Source organism: Cupressus sempervirens, chromosome 9, assembly GCF_028749045.1.
Source record: "Cupressus sempervirens isolate cs-2001-9-10 chromosome 9, ASM2874904v1, whole genome shotgun sequence".
NCBI classification, from domain to species: Eukaryota; Viridiplantae; Streptophyta; class Pinopsida; order Cupressales; family Cupressaceae; genus Cupressus; species Cupressus sempervirens.
This window is the reverse complement of record NC_143126.1, coordinates 523966038-523973117: the sequence shown is the minus strand read 5'-3', so window position 1 is coordinate 523973117 and position 7080 is coordinate 523966038.

The window sequence follows — 7080 nt, the reverse complement described above, 5'->3', positions numbered from 1 at the left end:
AGACTTAGGCTCCTTGAGAAAGAAGGCTAAGCTTTGAAGTATATTGGGTTCAACTACAGGACCCAAATGAAAAAAAACTCTTGTTATCAATGGCCACCCTATATTCACGTTATTGAGTGAGAGAATCTTATAAAGGATGCCACTATTCAAAAAGCATTAGATGATGAAGAACTGGTACCACCTAAGGAAACAAGGTATGTCATAATATTAAGAATTAAATTATGTAATAATTTTTAATGCCTACCCCTAGTTGACTTTTTTGATGGTATTAATGAATTCTTTTAGGCTTCTTTTATGTTTATGTTTATGATTATCAGTACTTGGTCACAAGATTAGATTAAATATATTTCATATTCAGATGATATAAGTGTTGAGTTACTTAGTTATTTCATGTGTTCAAGATTATTTTGATGATGTTACATGTATGCTCGTATAGTGAGTTCAGTTATTTCATGATGTTAGTTGGATGAATGATTTATATGCAGTTTTATGATTACTTACCCCATACTTGCATGTGTATGGTGTACGTGTATGTTTTATTTTATGATTGACATTTTTGATGTGGTTGAAGGAGGGAGTCATAGTAACCTACTAGTTGAGATCTACACGATGTACTACTCCTCACCATTTCGTGTTTAGTTTAGAATATATGAGTATGTACATGTGTGGATTTTATGCAGATTGTAGGTATTAGGTATCGACTTCCCTAGATTGCCAGAATGAGCATACCCTATCGCAGTATCTCAATGGTATAAGTGGGAAGATAATTCTTGAGTCCAAATCCTAACCTAAGCCAATTGTCCTAGAAAATAGGACATGCATCTGAGTTAGTTTCACCTTTCTGAATTCGTCATTCTAATCCTTGAGTTTGACTCTATTCTTTGTCTTTAGTTGAGTTGTTGTACTTGGCTTTGTGTGTCTGTTGTGATTTTTGGTTATAATTTAATCAAATTAAAAGATAATTTAATGATTTAATTTAATGAAAATTCTATAAAGAAAATTAAATGTTTAATTATATTTAACTAATTGAGAAATTAATTAAATAAAAGAATTAAATTTAAAGATTTTATTACAGTTCTAATTTTGGTGTATTTATATTTTATTTTATTTAATATTTATTATTTAGGATTTTTATTTAAATAATAAACTCTAAATAATATTATTAGTTAAATTAATAAATATTATATTAAAAACATCTCGTAATTAGCTAGAAAGAGAAAACATAAATTCAATAAAGTTTATTTTAATTAAATTGCATCAAGTTTATGCATGAAATTAAAATATAATAAATTAAATTAAAGAGAGAAAGAGAATTAATTTAATAAAGATATATTAAATGATAAAAGGTTGTGCATGAATATTTAAAATGTAATAAAATATTAAAATATAAGATCAACGAGTCTTCTCAGGTGATTACACTATTGAAGCCCTAAATTTAGGGGAGAACTCTTTATCAGAGATCTAGTGCTCATTTTGCAATTACATAGGTTTGGGGGAGTTGATTTCTAGGAAGAGGGTTTTCGAAAGAGAAGGAAATTCTTGTGTGTTTTGTGCATTTGTGAGTTTAACATCATATCCAAATAGGATCTTGTGGGTTTGTGCAATAATTGTTCGTTCTTGATTTCTCTGTCTTCTCCATGTTTGCAAAACTATTTTCAAAATTGAATTGATTTGAGAACCCTTGTATGTGATTTTATCATTCTTCATCTAAGAAACTATTAGCCAAAATGCCCTCTTGCCAAAGAATCAAATTTATATGATAAATCACCTAACGGTCACCTAGGGATTTGAATTAAGCATTGGTTGTATCTTATCATGCTTAAAAGACATATCATGCAAAGTTAGATCATCCAGATCTATGGCTAGTGCATGATCGTCATAAGTCAAGAATCGGCTAAGTTTTGAGTTGCAATCGAGTAATTCCCCTTGTTTCACTTGGTTGCAAGGGTGAGAGAGAAAACCTTGGTCAAGGTGGCAACAATGCAGATGGGGTCAAAAATTAACCTTCACAAGGTTGTAGTGGTTAGTAAAGAATGCTAAGAGTATGTTGTGAGGTAGTGATGATTAGTGGGTCATAGTTTCATAGGTAGTAATGATTATTAAGGAAAGTTGGTGGCGAGGTCGCGATCACAAATGGTCAAACACAAGGTATAAAGATCAAACCATTGAGAGAGTGGCATAATGGTAAGAAATGTTTGGTCCATGTAGTAGGACTTGATGGTTAAACTTCAGTTGACCAAAGGTCATGATTGATTTGGAAGTTAGTGGCAGTAGAAGTAGTTCCTTGAATGATGAATCTGATCTTTTTGATCTCTTGTAACTACTTTCATTGATCCATAACCTTGATAAATGCAAAGAGATACTCCACCACCATTAGTTGATCCATTCATTCAGTTAGAGATTATATGACCATTGCTTCTGACCTCTCAGAGATTTTTTTGGTGGAGAAGTGATCCTCTCATGTATGGATTTATGCCATAATCATATCTTTTCAGTTTTGCAGTGATTATTCTCTCAAAGATTTGATTATAGTGGTTGACTTTTTATCTTATGAGGGAAGTTATCCAAGCTATGCTAGCACTATAAAGGCAAATATTGTACTCTTTTTTAGGGTCAAATATTCTCTATTTTCCATAGCATTGCCTTGGCATGCTACTATAAATCCCTCTTTGCCTTTGAATTATATGACTGTTTGCCTTATCTCTTTCAACCATTGTCATACTGTGCAAGCTTGCCTACCTCTCTTCGACATACTATTAATATCTATAATCTGCATTTTATGTGTCTCTTTGGCTCGTGAATGATAAGAAGTGAAGCATTTTTCCTTGTGTCACTCATGTGGTTGTCTGATCTTTATGTAGTTTATAGATTAAAGCAAGTTTGAATCTGTATATCTTTGGACTGTCATAATAATAGTACTATGCATGTATGGGAAGAGATTGGTCTAAATACCCTATTTTGGTGCATCATCTTATTATTGCTATCATATGTTCTTTCTCCCTTTTCTCTTCAAGGATAGTTTAAGTGCATCCTAATAGTAGAGGAAATTGACCTTCTTCAAAGACTTAGCCTCATAATTCAAGTCCCACAACTTGGAGGTTGTTTCCATATTTCACGAGGTTGTCCTTAGGTAAGACTTCAGACAGGGGTACAAGCTTTTGTGACAACAATTTTCGGTACGCTCAATGGGACATCATATTAAAACATTTAAAGTTTTTTGGTGTCAAAGAAAGATTCCATGTTCATACTAAAGAGATAGTACTACCTTCAATATTAAGCCTTTAGAGGCTCATTTTTCAAAGGTACTTGGTGACTCTACTTTCAACAACAATCTGGTTCCCATACCAAAGTTGTCATGACTCATGCCCAAGAAACACACGAGAGCATCCTCTAGAGGTAATTTTCAATATTAAGAGCTTTCATTTTTGAGTTCAAGAAGAAAGGCCAAGGTATCCATATCACTAGTTAGAAGTACAGTAGCAACACATACCCCTGCAAGATCTATCTCCACTCCTCATGTTGTTAGGTCTCAACCTAGGATACCATCTACTCATATTAATAGATCACTTGTTTACATGGCTAGAGCTCATGCTTTTGCCACTTTGAATGGTGGGAGCCCTCTCCTATTAACCAAAAGGCATGAAATGCTAATATCAACTCTTAAAAGTGTACCTAAGTTTATTGGTGAAACCTCTATCTCTCCTATTGAACATATTTAGGAGGTGTCTAATGTCTGTAATATTCATGGCATCGCTGAGGATGATGTAGCAATTTTTTGGCCTCATCCCTAAAAGGAAAGGCACTACAATGGTATCAAGGTTTTCCTCACAACTCTATTACTAATTGGGATGTGTTAGTTGCATCCTTATGCAAACATTTCGAAGAAACACTAGTAAATTTAGGCCTAAATTTTGATGCGAAAAGGTCAAAATTTTGACAAGAGTAGGTCGATAAGGCGACCAAGTTTGCTGTCAGTCTTTTCTGGTCAATTTTTTGCCACATAGATTTTGCATTGAAATTTTGACTCCATAAAGGTGGACTTACTGAGGTAAATTTTGTCGATTTCCCTAGTCCAAGCTAAATTGTTGTTTCCTCATTTGCGGGTGCCACTAGTCAAAATTTTGACGTAAACCTACATTAATTTGGCATCAAAATTGCGACGAAAACACCTTACTTTTCTACACCAGTTCCATACAAGCGACGTCAAAGGCGACCAGTTTGGTGTTGAAATTGTGACCAAAATACCAATTCTTATTTGCATTTGTGTCAAAATTGAGACCAAGATATGTAGAAATTTTGACAAGCTATCCCAATTATTGTAAAAGCTTTGCTCTCATAGGAGCCTTCTAAATTGCACAAAACTTGATTCTAAAGTGTAATTGCTCGGTGCATGAGAGTCAGGGTATCGTGCACATTTCTACCTCCACACCATTGTTTCATTCTTCACATGATTTATTTCATACAAAACAATGGGAAGGAGGAAGAAATGTGCATGATATCTTGAGTCTCCACTGAGCAATTATGCTTTACAACTCAAATTTTGTGCAGTTTAGAAGGCTCCTATGAGAGAAAAGCCTTTGCAATAATTGGCATAGTACATCTAAACATTGGTTCCTGCAGGGAAGAATAAAATTAGGAAAGAATTATTTATCAGGAATGAAAGCCAATAATTTCATCTATTTTTCAAACAGATAAACGTGACAAAAAATCTTACAGTCCCAATCACATCATCATAAGAGTGCATATATAACTATAACTATAACTATAACTATGTCTAAAACCAACATAATTTACAAATATCCACAATTCAAATATTATCCCTTGATGTATTCTTTAATGCAAAGTTTTAAGTCAACTATTTTATCGCCCTAGATGTAATACCAAACTGTCATTAGGCTAAAGACTACAACAAGATTTACAATTTACAAATGCAAGGAGAACTACCCAACCAAAGTAGAAAATGACATGAAAAGTTAACAATCTATCAATTAACAATCTAGATGAAATATTTCTAGCAATTGAACTGTACAGTATAGAAACAAAAAATTACCTTAAAATTGACACCTCACTAGTTGTTCATTTGCATTTGTAATGGCTTCACAAAAGTTGAAAGCTTATGATTTGTCAAGAACACAAAAGGAACTCGTAGTTTAGCTGCATCAATAAAACTAAAGTAGTTTAGTTGCATGGTGAGGGCAAGAGACTGTCAATATCAATTGTGGAGTTGCAGATAGGTAAGCAATAAACATAAAAAGGTAGTACAAGATTTTAATAGCAATTGTGACCTTCGCAATTTTTCTCAGTAGTTTTGGGTCATTAAATTGGATAGAAAATTGATAGTAAAATGTGAAAGAGAACACACATAATGTCACATCAAAATAAGTTTGCATCCTACATATGAGTATGCATCAAAACTGAATTTTTACCTCCTCAATCTATCTATATCAATAAAGAAATAAGATGTTTTTGTAATACAAAATTCTTGAACCCTATTCCACTATAATCTTTCAAACCTGCAAAATAAAACAAAAGCCATAAGAACTAAAATAAAAGGATTTATTTCTAACAAACTATCACAGATGCTTTGTATACACCTTAGGACATGATACAAGTTGTTTCACAAGCAACACTTAACATTCCAATTTTTTTCTCGTTTACTAGAGTGATGATAAACTATATGCAAAGTAGAAATAGTGCAACATAATAGATGATTAGTATCTACAATTTTTAATACTAAAAATTATAAAGAATGTAATACTCACAAGTGTCACTGCCTAAGAGAATGCAACCCAAGTTTATCATGATCTCTGCAGCATTCATTGCATTGGGAATATCCTACTTATTTGCAAACACTAGTAACATTGCATCTCATAGTTCATCTTGCAAGAAAAAGAAACTTAAATAATAATAAAAATTCTATAGATAACATGAAAATAATTGTTAAAAGAATGAGGCCAATTTTACACATAATAACCAAAGTTGCCATGAGAAAGACATGAAATCTTCTTGATCCATTTTTCAACTGTGTTTATACAATCCTAAAAATTCACTTTGATAGTTCTGACTAATTATTGTTGGAAGGATTTTATTTGCTTCATCAAATGAGTGTATATTGTAGTCTTGGCTTCTTGTATTTTTCAAGATAGTATCATTACTCGTCTAGTATTGTTCAATCTGAAATGATGATATTGATATGTTGTTTTTCTATAACAACCAAAAAAAGGGGTTGTTAACCTTTACACAAACAAGGGATGAAAGCATAAACATAGGGCATCAAAAACACAACAAAAAAAACCTCTTCCTATGTACTTGGACAAAAGTCTAAGCAACACTATTGTTAGGATTGCAATAAAGGAAACCCCACTACAACCTATCAACAAGGCCTAAGAGTGATTATTTAAGAGTCAGCATTATCAATAGAATTTTGTTCAAAATAGAAGTGGGAGCAGTAACTTCAACAACATAGGCCACAACGCTAGCATGCATCGCACCTAAAATACGGTCTAACATCCAAAATTGTGAGAAGAATGGAAGCGATAGAAGTCTAGCTCAGACCAACAGCATTAGAAGCATTAATATAATCAAAAAAAGTTTCTTCTTCATTAGAAAACAAGTCCTCAAAAGGAAAATCTAAAACATAATCAAAAGCTCTAATTGTCAAATGGTCATTTTTCATGGCCCTCCATCAAGTGACAACACCTATCCAACACAAAATGGAAATCATTAGGCATGTATCCTATAGAGATGCAATCTCTACAACAAAATGGAAAACCATCATATTCAATGCTTCACCCATGGCCTCTCATCAACCATGATTGAAGTGGAGAGATCTCTATTTCAACTAGAATACAAACATAGAATAGCCCAAAATTGTACTTGATCCATCCAATTGTAGGAACTAGCAAAGGGAATTTCCAATGGCCTCGGGCAAAACAACTCAAAAAAGTGAAATGAAGATGAGGAAGGAAAACCCAAACATAACTCACATAGGTATAGCTGAATGTCACCAAACATTAGGGACTTTAAAGAATTAGTCACCCAACGGTGTAAATCTTAGAGGCACTAGAGACTCTAAGAATT